Genomic DNA, 14,802 nt, shown 5'->3' with positions numbered 1-14,802 from the left:
GTGTAGCGTGATAATTAAATGGATTTAATCTTGCACAGATATATATAAATCATGCAATAACACAAGAGATAAGGTTGAAACCTATATATAAACATAAAAAACTGTTAGAGTTAATTCAAAAGAAAAGACGGTATCTATGGTGCATAAAACTGAAAAAGCAAAAATAAAAACAAAGGTATGATGCATGGGTCCCGAAGGACAAATCCAGGAGAAGTGAGAAGTAAGCCGTATAGTAATAAGATTGTCCTTAGGTTTGGTAAATCTGATGCTAGGCAAAGTAGCACCAATGTCCAAATGTTCAGTATCGTCAAATACAAATGTTCCAAGCGGTAACTTGCATCAAAGCCATTAATAATAAACAATGCACAAGTCAGACAGTCAAGGCTGAAAACAAATAGTTTATTAAATTTCCAAGTACTCCGATATGTCTGTGCCACTGGTGGCGTAAATATAGGCAAATATATATGTCCAAAATGTCTGTGCCGCTGGTAGCAGAGATATAAGCAATTATATAAGGAAACAATGTAGGTATTTGAAAGGCAGGTAGAATAATTTCCAAACAGCAGAGCTGTGGTTGTCTTACATGTATAATCAATAAATAGCAAGCAGTCCGTATTCAGTCTGTAATTAGCCCCTGCAATCATCGGCAGAAGGGTGAAACTTACCCTTTTTAAGGGCTATGTAGATGCCGCTCCGCCTTTCTGATGCTTTACTTCGGCTGCATGGATAGATTGTGTGTATCCGGGTAGTCGAGGCAGCAGATAGCTCCTCAGTGCGCATGCACATGCGTATGTGGTCAAACACGTGTGATTCTCCATCAGATATGCAATCGCAGTAAATGTTTGGCAGCGCCTGTGGTACAGATATGTTACCCAACGCGTCTTTCTCAAAAGCTTCCTCAGGGATAGATAGATTGTGTTATTGCATGATTTATGTATATCTGTGCAAGATTAAATCCATTTTATTATTACGCTACACTATTCATTGCATCACTTTGCACCAATCCATTTCATCTGAAGGATTGGAACTCCCCTTCTATACAACATCAGCACTTTACGGCAACATTACACTTCCACACTTACTTAGGGAGTGCAGATCAACAAACCATTTATTTCCTACAGGAAACGTAATCACCCCGTAGAGGAAATTTCACAACCAGCAAAAGGTTGGACTTCTTTACAGTAATGGCATTCAATATATGGTATTCACTGCCAGGGAATGTTGTGATTGCAAATTCAATTGATATGTTTAAGAAAAGGATTAGACAAAGTTTTAGTGGAAAAGGTTTTCCAGGGGTATGACTGTTAATTAAAATAAAAGATAGTAGTGGATTCAGGGAGAAATAGGTCTGCAATATTGGGTCAGGAGGCTGTTTTTCCCCTGATTTAAACAAATTGGTGGTTGCTTTATCTGGGTCAATTTCAAACATAATAGAGGGATGCAGGAGCTCCAAAAAAGATTGAACTTAATGGACTGGTGTCTTTCTTCAACCTCATCAACTATGTTCATATGTTACACTTACCACCATACCATTTTTAAAAGATTTACTGGTGTCATTATTAATTCTATTGGGAATCAAAGTGCAATTTCTCCTACACTGTGGCACCTGCTGCCCCTCATGCCCCTGTGGCACCTACTGCTTCGGGTGAGCCTGAGCAGAAAGAGACTGTTCCATCCCCTAATCAAGTAACATGAAGGCAGCTATGGTACAGCAGCACAAGGAATTTTGGGTCACAATGGAAAGTGACAGTGCAAGTCAAAATAAAATGTGTGTGTTTCACCTATGTTTGTGAGCATCACTAATGTGTCTGTTTGTTCCCACTAAATGCAGTGTTTTGATTTCAAATGGTTTCCTGTTTTTCTGTAAAGAAGTTTTAGTAATTATTCAACTTTAGTTCAACACAATAATTTTGCAAACCTGGAAACTAGGATCCACATCAACTCCCTCCAGTCCAGCAACATCGGCATCTTCCACCCATGGAACCCCACTTCATATGGCAATATTGTAAAATATCACAAAGAGCAATGATGTTGCAAACAATATCTGGTACATACATAAGGGCTTCACCAATCTGGTTCAGGTATGGTTGGAATTGTATGCAACCTCTTGCTCTGAGTGTGGTATAAAATGGGAGTGATGAGCCAAGGGCAGAAAAGGTAAGCATTACTTTCTTTGAAGAGTAAAAAACAGCAATTACATATAAGTATATGAGTGTTCAAACAAAATTTTAGCCAATGAGGAAGATATTTTGACATGATATGGCACTATTCTAATCTAACAGTACTCACATTATTTATTTAAGTACATATAAGTACATTATAATGCAAATACAGTTTTGCAAAGGTGCTAAACCAACCTTTTATTAGTCCAATGTATACAAATACAGTATATTTATGGAACAAAGGACTAACACTAAACAATTAGGTGAATGACAAAAGTACCTAATAGCCATGCGTCTCCATGTGACTTTGCTCTTCTTTGCCTCTGGGCTAATCTTTGCCACATGTCTGATTGCCTGAAGGCAAAAGAGTCTTGGGTGCTTCCCAGCCATTTAGTAACCAGTCATGGAATCTGGAGAAAGGCATCACATATAGCCTGGATATGTATTGAGTGTTAATACGTTCCATTTGAATAAATATATGCATTTCCACTCAATGGGCCAGGGATAATTTCCCTATAATGTGCAGAAATCTGGTTATGCTGGAAAACTGACTCTTTATGGAGACTAAGAGGCAGATGGATCATTAATGGATGCAAGACAGGAAAGTCCACTGTGGTCCGGAAGTGTAACACTGCCATGAATTTTGTCAGAGGTGGTATTACTGTATGGATGTTATGCAAAGCTTCTAGGTCATTCCGCACCATGTGCAGGGGGTCCATGATGACTTGTGTTTTAAACTGATAGCATCAGATCTCCTCGTTATCTTACATCTGTAAGATGTGGCAACAGTGTCAATGGTGGGCCGGCAACAATGCACCAGTTCCTGGTTTTAGAGGGTACAATGCCTGTCATCCTCCAGTTTAATTGCTTCTGAAATTATTGGCTAAAGATGAATTAATGCCCACTGTCTTTAAAGTTGTAGGTAGTAGTTCAGACATGACTTGCATGCAATTGCTTCACGAGCGCAATGTCCATTTTTGAGCATGTGCAGAGCAATTTAGGCAAGATACAGCATGTAATGGGACTTATGTCTGAAGATGAATCAGGCCCTCTGTATCTCTGACAAGTTGTTCTTTCCTGGGAGCAACCAGCAACATGAAACAGAGCTGTGTAAATAGATGAGATTCACTAAACAGCCATTAATTGTTAGTATGTGGAGTGCTATGTTCCGTCCCCTGTTTCCAGGTACTTGTAGTTCCCTGGTGATCTTGGAGGAAGTGGGGCAGCCTGAATTTTTTTCGCAATGTACTGCTGTGCATGTGCGGGATCCACAAACTGGAAGTTCGGCTTTTGCGCCGACACTTCCATCAGGGGCAAGTACCCAAAGTACTTCAGGAGGTGACTGGAGGCTCCCTAGATACTATTAGAGGAGTTTGTACCCACAACACTGATAAGCTGCTGCACGGACGTGCACAGCATTACAAAGAGCCCTAACTGCATAACTGCCAGCATCTGAATAAGAGTGTACCTAAACATACGAGTGCATGTAAGAGCCTGTACCCATATGCATATAAATATATGTAAAGTAAACTGCTCACCATATACATGTGTAAGTGCATTACAGCAAAACTGCATTCAACTGTTATTGTCTGCTGTACTATCAACTGTGAATACTTGGATATAGATTCATCTGTTATTCAACGTTCAATAAACAGAAATCTGTTTAAGTTCAAAAGCGTTGTGGCTTAACATTCACATTAACACAACCGAAACCTTTAATAATATCACAAGGTATAACCAACATTAATAGACATTTATTATTTCAAATAAGCATGGGGAATGAGTGAGAACTTGACTACGTGGCACTTTATAGTATTTAGGTCTGGACTTTTTTCTTTTATAGGGTACAATTCTTATTACATGTACTAATAAGTACATGTACTTGTGAGTAATTTTCATCAGAAGTCAATAAGACAATAAAGAACAAATGTGGTTAAACTTCAGACAAAGGGAGACATTCTGTGTTTTTATCTGTATTTAACTGAAGACAAAACATTTAAAGATAACATTGTATTTCACAATCAAAGTGACTTTCAATACCCAATCACCTAAGATATGTGAAATCTTAAACACATACTATGGTACTTTTAAGATCTCAGAGAAACCATATCAGAGATCCCAATGATAACACATAGAAGATTAAAAATGTTTGAGGTTATTTATTAAGTAGTCATTTTCATAAATGAGGCTACCATCATAGCCTAATGTGTTTTATAGGCATGAGAAATGCAAATGATGCCAAATTATGACAAAACCAAATTATTTTTATTAATTGTAAGAGTGATGGAGTGATTTATATAGCAAAACATCCTTTTTTGTATGTCAAAAGGCACTTAGGCAGTTGTGATGATGAATTCTGCATATGAATCAAATATACTTGAGGTAATTCATGTGTACCTCAATGTGGACTTAAAAGTACTAAAATTGTGGGGCCTGCTGCAAATTAAGAAGACCTGAGAAAAGGTGATCTTGAAAAGTGAATTTTTTTGAAATGAGTGAAACTAAAGTAGTAGGAAGTCAGACTTTGATTTGATGTTTACACTTTTTTGAAAAATCCGGCTTGCATCTTCTATTAAAAGAAGCTTATCATATTTTCTTCTAAAATACTGTATGATTTAACCTCATAAAGGATTGAACCTTTGATATGGTGCCTAAAAATAAAATATACAAACACTATATAGCCAAATGGTCAAGCAGCTACAATACAAGGTGGCTGCAAAACACCTATATTTCTACGTGATATTTACTATATACATCATATATAGCTAAAGAGTGCCACATTATCAGGAGATCGAGGCATCTCCAGACCGGATCATATGAGGAAGCCCACACAGATTACAGATGGAGGTAAAATCTCTCCGGAGACACATGATTTGAGCTTGAACATATGTGTATTTATCGTTGTGTACATTATATCAAGAGGAACAGATTGCTCTTGAATTTATGATTTATGGCCACAGACTTAGATTCGGCTGATCATACCATTATCTAGGATATTTGCGGAACAAGATTGGATCTTTTTCATATTCAATGAGCAATATAGTATACCTTTTTATATATTTTTTATAGTATTTTTCATTGGCCAATCTTTTTTCACATATTGAACAGCTCCTATACATTCATTGAGCTTTTCAGCGCTAAGAGTTGGTTTATACATGATTATGTTTTACATACTTTCCGATCATAGTACACTGTGATACATTCCACGAGGGTGAGTTTACCTTTTGTTACATTGATGTAATTACATATGACAATATTGAGTTGGATATTTATATGTGTTATTTCTGTTTTTATTATTATTACAAAGTAGTAGGTCTTCTGGGATCCAATGTTACCAGTCTGTGAAATTTTCATCCAAATCCATAGTGAAAAGCTCAGAACAGGCTCCCGAATTAAAGTTTTGCCCAGCGTACCATACACCAATGAGAGGTCTGACATGGACCCGAAACCTCCTAAAGCCTGGCCAGGATTCAACTGGATCGCCTTGCATTGATTTCATCCCAATTGGTGCAGAAATTTCCGAATGCATAACCGGACAGACAAACAAATCAAATACATCCAGTGGAAGGCCCAGAACAGGCACCCCACATCAAAGCTCTGGTCAACGTCCACCAATGGGAGGTCTGACTGGGAGCTCTACCCCTTGGTATATCTTCTGGGATCCAATGTCACCAGTCTGTGACAGTTTCATTCAAATCAATACAGTGGAAGGCTCAGAACAGGCTTCCGAGTCAAAGTTCTGCCCACCATACACAACGGAAATGTCCGACATGGACTCTATCCCCCTTAAAACCTGGCCAGGATCCAATTGGACCACCTTGTGTTGGTTTCATCATAATCAGTGCAGGGGTGTCAAAGATATTTGCCAACAAACAAACAAAGAAACAAACTTCTTATTTTATTTATATAAATATATATATATATATATATATATATACATATATATATATATATATATATATATATATATATATATATATATATATATATATTATCCAAATCCATACAGTAGATGCTTAGAATAGGCCTGCCGGGTCAAAGTTCTGCTGAACATACAACAATGGGAGGTACGCCAGGGACCCTAAACCCCTTAAAACCTAGTCAGGATCCAACTGGACCACCTTGTGCTGGTTTCATCCCAATCGGTACAGGGGAGTCCGAATGCATATCCAGACAGGCAAACAAACCAAATCCATCCAGTAGAAGGTCCAGAACAGGCTCCCTGGGTCAAAGTTCTGGCCAGCATACACCAACGAGAGGTCTGACTGGGAGCTCAACCTCCTGGTATGTCTTCTGGGATCCAATGTTACCAGTCTGTGAAGTTTTCATCCAAATCTGTCCAGTAGAAGGCTCAGAACAAATTTCCCGGGTCAAAGTTCTGCCCAGTGTACACCAACGAGAGTTCCAACCGGGACCTTAATCAACTTATATGTCTTCTAGGATCCAATGTTACCCGTCTGTGAATTTTTTGTCCAAATCCATACAGTGGATGGCTCAAAACAGGCTCCCTGGATCAAAGTTCTGCCGAGCCTACACCGACAGGAGGTCTGATTGGGACCGTATTTCCCTTAAAACCTAGCCAGGATCCAACTGGACCACCTCGTGCTGGTTCCATCCCAATCGGTACAGGGGAGTCTGAATCTATATCCGGACAGGCAAACAAACCAAATCCATCCAGTAGAAGGTCCAGAACAGGCTCCCTGGGTCAAAGTTCTGGCCAGCGTACACCTCCGAGAGGTCTGACTGGGAGCTTAACCTCTTGGTATGTCTTCTGGAATCCAATGTTACCCGTCTGTGAAGTTTTCGTCCAAATATGTCCAGTAGAAGGCTCAGAACAAATTTCCCGGGTCAAAGTTCTGCCCAGTGTACACTAACGAGAGGTCCAACCGGGACCTTAATCCCCTTATATGTCTTCTAGGATCCAATGTTACCCGTCTGTGAATTTTTTGCCGAGCCTACACCAACAGGAGGTCTGACGGGACCATAACCCCGTTAAAACCTTCCTAGGATCCAACTGGACCACCTCACATTGGTTTCAACCCAATTGGTGCAGGGGGGTCCAAATGCAAACAAACCAAATCCATGCAGTGAAGGGCCCAGAACATGCTCTCCAGGTCAGATTTCTGGTCAGCGTACAGCAACGGGAGGTCAAAACCCCTAGTATGTTTTCTGGGACCCAATATTAAATTTTTGAAATTTTCATCCAAATCCATCCAGTGGAAGCCTCAGAACAGGCTGCGCAGGTCATATTTCTGGCCAGTGTATACCAACGGAAGCTCCAACCGGGTCCCTAAACCCCTTAATATCTGCCTGAGATGCAACTGGACTACATCACATTTGTTTCATCCGAATCCATGCAAGGGTGCGGAAGATATTTGCCTACAAACAAACAAGCAAACTTCTTCTTTTATACATACAGAAGATGTCAATTTTCAAAATCCAAGAACTGGTCACTTATTTCTACCAGAATTCAATTCAAGTTTCTCACCCATACCTTCAAAGCTCTCACCAACTCCGATTCATACATCTCTGACCTGGTCACAAGATGCAGTCCCTCTTGCCAGCTTCTAACTGACCTATGCCTCTCCTAATCTCTGGTAACCCAATATTCATTCTTTCAAGTGCTTTCTCAGTATTCAACCTCTTCACTATAGCTACCCTCACTTCATTCTACTCTCTCTGCATGTTCTACTAGCTCCAATCCCATGCCACTTGTTCATATTGTCTCAGCATTGTCCGCTCCATCTAAACTGCAATTTCTCATGAGCATTGCCCTCTCTACCCTTTGTCTTACTCACTTTGTACCTTCTGTGTCAATCTCATCTATAATAGTTCTTCTTATATATGCGATTGTATTTTGTATGCTTTGTAAGTCTGACTGTGGCATCTTACAAATAAACAATAATGATGATTTTGTGTGCTGGAAGCATTATATCCACTAAAATGTTAAAAGTTACACTTAGTTTGATCAAAGTAGTGAGGATAATTGTGCACCTGTAGCCACCAAAAGCTGTTTTTATTAGATTAGCAGATGCAGAGCACATTGCTTTATTTTTGTCCCTGTTAATAGCAACTAGACCTTAGTTAACTATGTGTCCTCAAAACAATCTTAGCCAGATATGGATGTTTTTGTAGCTTTCAGGTAGGTTGAGCTTAATAGATTTGTATTTTTCTCCCTCTCTATTAATGCCTACTAGCTGATTGCTACTAGTCCAGGGTATGCTTTACATGATTAGGAGTGATCATATATTGCTGATAATGATAAAGATGCTAATGCATGACAGCCAAAGCTGACTAGTACACTGTCTTGTTGCAACATTTTTTTTTTTCATTTAAACCAGCTAACAACACTGGCCAAGTGAATGAAGCTCCATAAGCTTAATTTCAAAACTGAAAAGAAGTCACTGCTCTTTGTTTAAGAAATATGCAAACTTATCCTGCTAGTGCATTTCAAGATGCGTGTCCACCTCCCAAGTTTTGGAAATCATCCTGAAATATAAATCTTCTCCTAGTTAGCTGGTTTGTATATCCATCTGAAAAACATGCAAGGTATAATAAATGAAATGTAATTTCAAAGTCCAACCTGCTACCACTTTAATCTTTTCAGCTTTTCTCTGAAACTCTGCTTATTCACATATATCCCATAAATTGTAAGATTGCGAGCAGGGCCTTCTCACCTCTTTGTCCGTTTTACCCAGTTTGTTTATTAGCTTATTATGTTTGTCCCCAATTGTAAAGCGCTACGGAATATGTTGGCGCTATGGCACTATTGAGCCATGGCCACGGCCAATATAGGTATGATCATACCCCTGGGGGCGTGCTTAGCACTGTTGAAGTGCTAGGCTGTCCAGTTTTGTCCTCCTCTCCACACCCTTTCATTGCCGTTTGCACCAGTGCACTAAGCACACATTCATCACTGCTCTGCAATGCCGATCAGGATGGCAGAACAAAGCCCTGTCCCTCCTAAAACGGGATGATTGGGAGGTATAAGTAAGGGAACATAATTTTTTTTATTTGAATGTTTTTATTAGAATGGGTGAAATGTGCCTTTAATGCACTTTTTCCACAGAAATGAACTGTAAGGTGAAAAATGTGTTCTCTTGAAAGTATAGGGTAAGATTCAATGTCTGCCCCTTAAAGATTTGAGAAGGAGAATTAGGCTGTGTGGCTTTCTGCAAAGCAGTCAAATACCCATAAGAGTATGAGTTTTACCCCTATATTTCATTTAAATAATCATATCTGACAAAACAAGTTCACATATTTGCATATGGGCAGGGCCATCTTTTCCATTGGGCACGATGGGCAGCTGCCCAGGGGCCCCACGGGCAAGGGGGCCCCATAGGCATGGCTTTTAATGAGAATAAATAATCCTGCAAAAGAAATAAACCTGCAAAAAAAGCCTACAAGGGTCACTAAGCAAGTACATCTATCTATCTCTATCTCTATATATCTATATCTATATCTATATCTGTATCTGTATACACCTATATATCTATATCTAGGGGGCCCCGGTGCACTGCTTTGCCCCGGGGCCCATTATGTTGTTAAGATGGCTGTGCATATGGGTGCAAAAGTTGATGCGCGCATGGGCCTAATCCATAGTCATCAATTCAGTCCATTGAATTGCTCTCAATTAACATAGTCATACTTTGCACCCAACAGACACTGTAATCTTGGATCAAAATGCCTGCGCTTACCCATATAACAGAGTGAATTTGCACAAAAGTGGGAGCATGACTGTCAAATGAGATTTTGCTCTGTGTGTTAGCACTTTTTCACAAATGGGTCCTGGGAATAGATTCATCAAGCCTTCTAAAAAGAAAAAGTGGAGGTGCTGTCCATATCAAACAATCATTTATCTAGCACATTCTAGAAAATTGTAACTAGAATCTGATTTGTTACTATTGGCAACACCTCCAATTTTCCTTTTTAGAAGGTTTATTAAATCTACTCCTTAGTGTTCATTAAAGGTGTATAAATAAAATGTTCTATATATTTAACTATTCTACATTAAGCACAATTCAGTAATTCAACTTTTTATTAAATATGTTGATGTTTATAAGTGCAACTATCACTTATCTAGGACATTCTAGAAAATTTTAGCTAGAATCTGATTGGTTACTATGGGCAACAGCTCCACTTTTACTTTTTAGAAGGTTTATTAAATCTACTCCTTAATGTTCATTAAAATTGTGGAAATAAATAATGATATATATTTAACTATTCTACTGTCTGTGTGTGTATGTTAGGGAATTTAGACTGTTAGGTCCATTGGGGCAAGGACTGATGTGAATGAGTTCTCTGTACAGCGCTGCGGAATCAGTGGCGCTATACAAATAAATGGTGATGATGATGATTAAGCACAATTTAGTAATCCAACTTTTTCTTAAATATGTTGATGTTTGTAAGTGCAGCTGTTGGATCCCTAGACCACAGTCTGCAAATAGCTAACAGTTTCATTAAAGACTTTAAGTGTCTCCACGGCAAATCTTAATGTTCCTTTAGACCTATTTTAAAGTATGTTACAACACAGCTACACTATGCAAGTTCCTGGAAGGTTTATATATAAATATATGTTATCTTAAAAATTGCAGTTGACTGCTTATCTTTAGAAAATAAGTCATGCAGGGATTTTTTATTATCAAGAAACGAAAAATAAAAATAATCCTTGATGATTTATCTCTATATGACAATCTCCTTAACATATGGACATGCCCAAGGCATTTTGAATTTTATCTTCAAATAACAAATTTTCATGTTGCACAGACAACAGAATGTAAGTAAGCAATGACAAAAATTCAAGTGAGTACATACTGTATATTGCAAATTAATGCCTATATATTAAAAACTATAAGTTATAGGATGACATATTATTTTCAGTAAACAGAAAGACACATAAATTATTGATTATATGCATGGTAAAATTTCCAACTTGGCGCGGTAGGCATGTTGTTCTCTCCCACCTGCACATCACAGTATACTAATGCCTCACATTACAGTGAGCCAAAACATCTATTGCATTACAGGTATGCCATCATAACAGTTAGGATAACTAAATTATTTGTATAAAAAATGGATGTACAGCAATTTGCTTCAATTAGAGCTTGAATGACACTTCAGTAGAGCATAAAAATAGTTTTTGCTGTCTGTCAGATATGGAGACATACAGGACCTGCATCGTGGCACGTACTGCCAATTTTTAGTGTATCGTATGCAAAATCACTCTGCTCATGCCCAGAAGCAATAGATTGGGCCATGAATGCAGTCCTGTTCCATGCGTCTGTGAGCACAAAGTACACTTGCTACAGCTTATCACTTCAGGAGTAGAAGATGATGTGAAAGGGGCAGAGCCGTAACTTAGAATTCTAGTGCCCTGGGCGAGAAAGACAAATGCCGCCCCCCTAGCCCTCAATTTGAACCAAATTAACCTAAAATATTCCTAAATTGCGCCCCCCTTCAGTGTTGCGCCCTGGGCGGTTGCCCCCTGTCGCACAGTCCTAGTTACGGCCCTGGGAAAAAGTGTCACTTCGGGATCTAGTCTAAGTCCTCACTGACAGCTCCGAACAAACACAACTTTATACCTGCATTATCTAATGTATGTTTGTACCATCCTCCTGCATACACCTGCATACTCTCATCTCATTATATACCATTATTTAAGACTCATGGGTGGATATTACAATGGTGTCATTTTGAGAAGACTGCTGTGTGTTTGAGAGTTCTGTTTATTTTTGTGATATTTGAAGATTGTTCAGATCACCTAGTTTTTCTTAAGAATTATTTATTTTTAAATTTTTTCATGCAATCCATACTAATGTAAATAGATTACATTGTTATTGTAGTAATATTTGTGTTCATACAGTCATAATATAGCAATGTGCCACATATCTTATCACAGGCTTGCCTATGTGTTCTACTAATATATGTCAATGTATTAACATACACATTGTTTTTCATTTCTTTTAAGTGGCTGGGGGTTAGGCAGTGGGGCTGGGCAGAGGAGGCTGGTGGGCGGGCAGAAGCGGCTGGAGGTAGGCAGAGGTGGCTTTGGAGAAAGACTTCCCTGGGGTGTGTTGAGTGGGCTGGGGGGGTGGACTGATGTGGTTTGAAAATAAGAGGCTGGTATTGCTAAATTTTGTTGCTGCAAAAATTGGTTTGGACCTAAAGAATGCAATTAGGTTGGAGAGGTTAATAGGGCACCATTGTAAAAGTGGGGCTTATAACCAGGGGAAAATGGTGCTTGATGATGTGGCAGAGGGTCTTATGTGTGAAAGTTAGGCAGATGGACAGGAGTGAGGTATTGTGCTAATGGGGAAGGACAGGAATCATGTGACTCTTGGCTAGGAAGGTGGGAAGTTACATATTGGGAAACAAGGTCAGTGAGATGGGAAAGGATATTCCGGATGTTTTTTGAAAGTGGTATTCATTATGGTGAGGTAAGTGTCCAACTTGTGCTTAAGGAGAGGGTAGTGCTCATCTTCTGGGTAGTGTGCATTTGATTAGTGAAGGTTGTGATAGAATTGAAGGAGTGCCTTGTGCTGAATGACCCCTGATTCTTTCTTAATCTGAGGCTCCATATCATGGGCCTCCTCCTTCAGTTCCTCATCACCCTCCTCACCTGTAAAAAGAAACAAAAGACAAATGTATTGTTATTCTCGAAAATACAACTATTTGCAATTAAATGTCAATTATTTGCACCCCAGTTTGCTGTGTACCAATGGTGAAATAGTATTGTGACAACTAGATTGTATAGGCAATAAGAAACAAAAATGCAAAATATGTATACACATAATATGCCAACATGCATACATTACCTACAAAACCAAAATCAAGACATAATAAATGCCAAAAATCAATATTACCGACACTACATAAATGCAGACAACCAAAATGCCTACTTAGATATATATTCTACAAAGTCAAAATGTCTACCCTTTTATGCCATACTCAAAAAGCATTCTATAAGGTATTACGTCTGTAATTGTAATTATAACTAGTCTGTGTTGTTGTGTGCAGTAGTGTTATTGTGTTAGACCTTAATTTTTGGTCTGGGAGGCAGTGATGTTAATAACCAATATTTTATGTACTCTGCAGAGGAGTATGGTGTATACATTTTATTGATACCTTGCATTCAATATTAAGTGTATGTAATACTTCTGCTTGTCTACCACCAGTTAATATATGTTCCCTTTAACGTTACTGTCCTATATTGTTATATACTTGTTAGTCTAGTTTATTTTTATATTTTTAACAAGTCTTTCTCACTGTTCTACACCTAAACAAAATATGAAATTATATATATATATATATATATATATATATATATATATATATATATATATATATATATATATATTTATATATAAATATAATGTAATATAATGTAAGCATTGCGCAGACACATTTTATAGTATATGTGTGAATTATATTGTCATGCTTAAAAATGCTTGCTTTATTTACTAAGGGCCTCATTTAGAGTCAGACGCAAAGTTTATTTTAGGCGCAAGTGTCCAAAATACAGGCGGATTTGGTGCTTTCTGCACATGCATGATAGTGTTTTTTTGTTGGAATGCGCCTAAAAGGGACTTTGCGTCCGACTCTAAATGAGGTCCTAGATGTACAATTCATGCATGTTAACATCAAATCAGTTGATTGGAAAGTTAAATCTCTTCTTTACCATTCTTCTTTTTCACCATTTTGAGATTGCAAAAAAATCAAAGTGTTACTATATGTAACTATATACAAGATATTAACATATTAACAACTCCCACTAGTGATGCAATTCGCATGTTCAATCAAATCACTTAATTATCCCTAATTTTTAATTGCAGCACAAACATTTTATGACATTTCATTACCATAGCTTTTAAAAGATAAACACTTAAATTTTTTTTAAAATGGAAGGCTCTATGCCATCATTCCATTATATGCCATTTATATCCCATAGATTGTAAGCTTGCAAGCAGGGCCCTCTTACCTCTCTGTTTGTATGTATTACCCAGTATTGTTTTATTAATGTTTGTTCCCAATTGTAAAGCGCTACGGAATTTGCTGGTGCTATATAAATAAATGTTGATGAAGTTGATGATGATTCATGGAAAGTAGCGATGGACACAGTGTTGTCTTTGTATTAATTGTCTGTATAGAATAGAAATTACAATATGTTATGCTTCTTCTTTAGACATTGCATCCTATAAGAACAAAAACTATTCTTTTAGAACTGCACTATCAGGCGTAATAATTGAAATTCAAAAATGTACATACAGTGAAAGTCGACCCAAAAATAATAACTTTTTCATTGCAAATCTAATACACATACTTTTTTTTTTTTTTTTAAATCCAGTATTTTTATTGAAATTTTTTAAGATATTAACATACTAAACAACAAAAAGAAAAGAAAAACAATCGCATACATATCGGAATTAAATGACGGAATTTACAAGATTACATTAAAGCATAATAATAATAAATGTGCTATATTCATTCAGGATCATACATCGTAAATGCTTATACATAAGTATGTTACACATGCAGGGTTTATTACATGGACTCAGATACTTATTATAAGAACTGCGGTAGCCATACATTTAAGTAGATAGAGCATCTGTACTAGATGACATAGGATAGAATGGAGACTCTA

Source organism: Mixophyes fleayi, chromosome 8, assembly GCF_038048845.1.
Source record: "Mixophyes fleayi isolate aMixFle1 chromosome 8, aMixFle1.hap1, whole genome shotgun sequence".
NCBI classification, from domain to species: Eukaryota; Metazoa; Chordata; class Amphibia; order Anura; family Limnodynastidae; genus Mixophyes; species Mixophyes fleayi.
Note: the sequence above shows the minus strand (reverse complement) of the source record.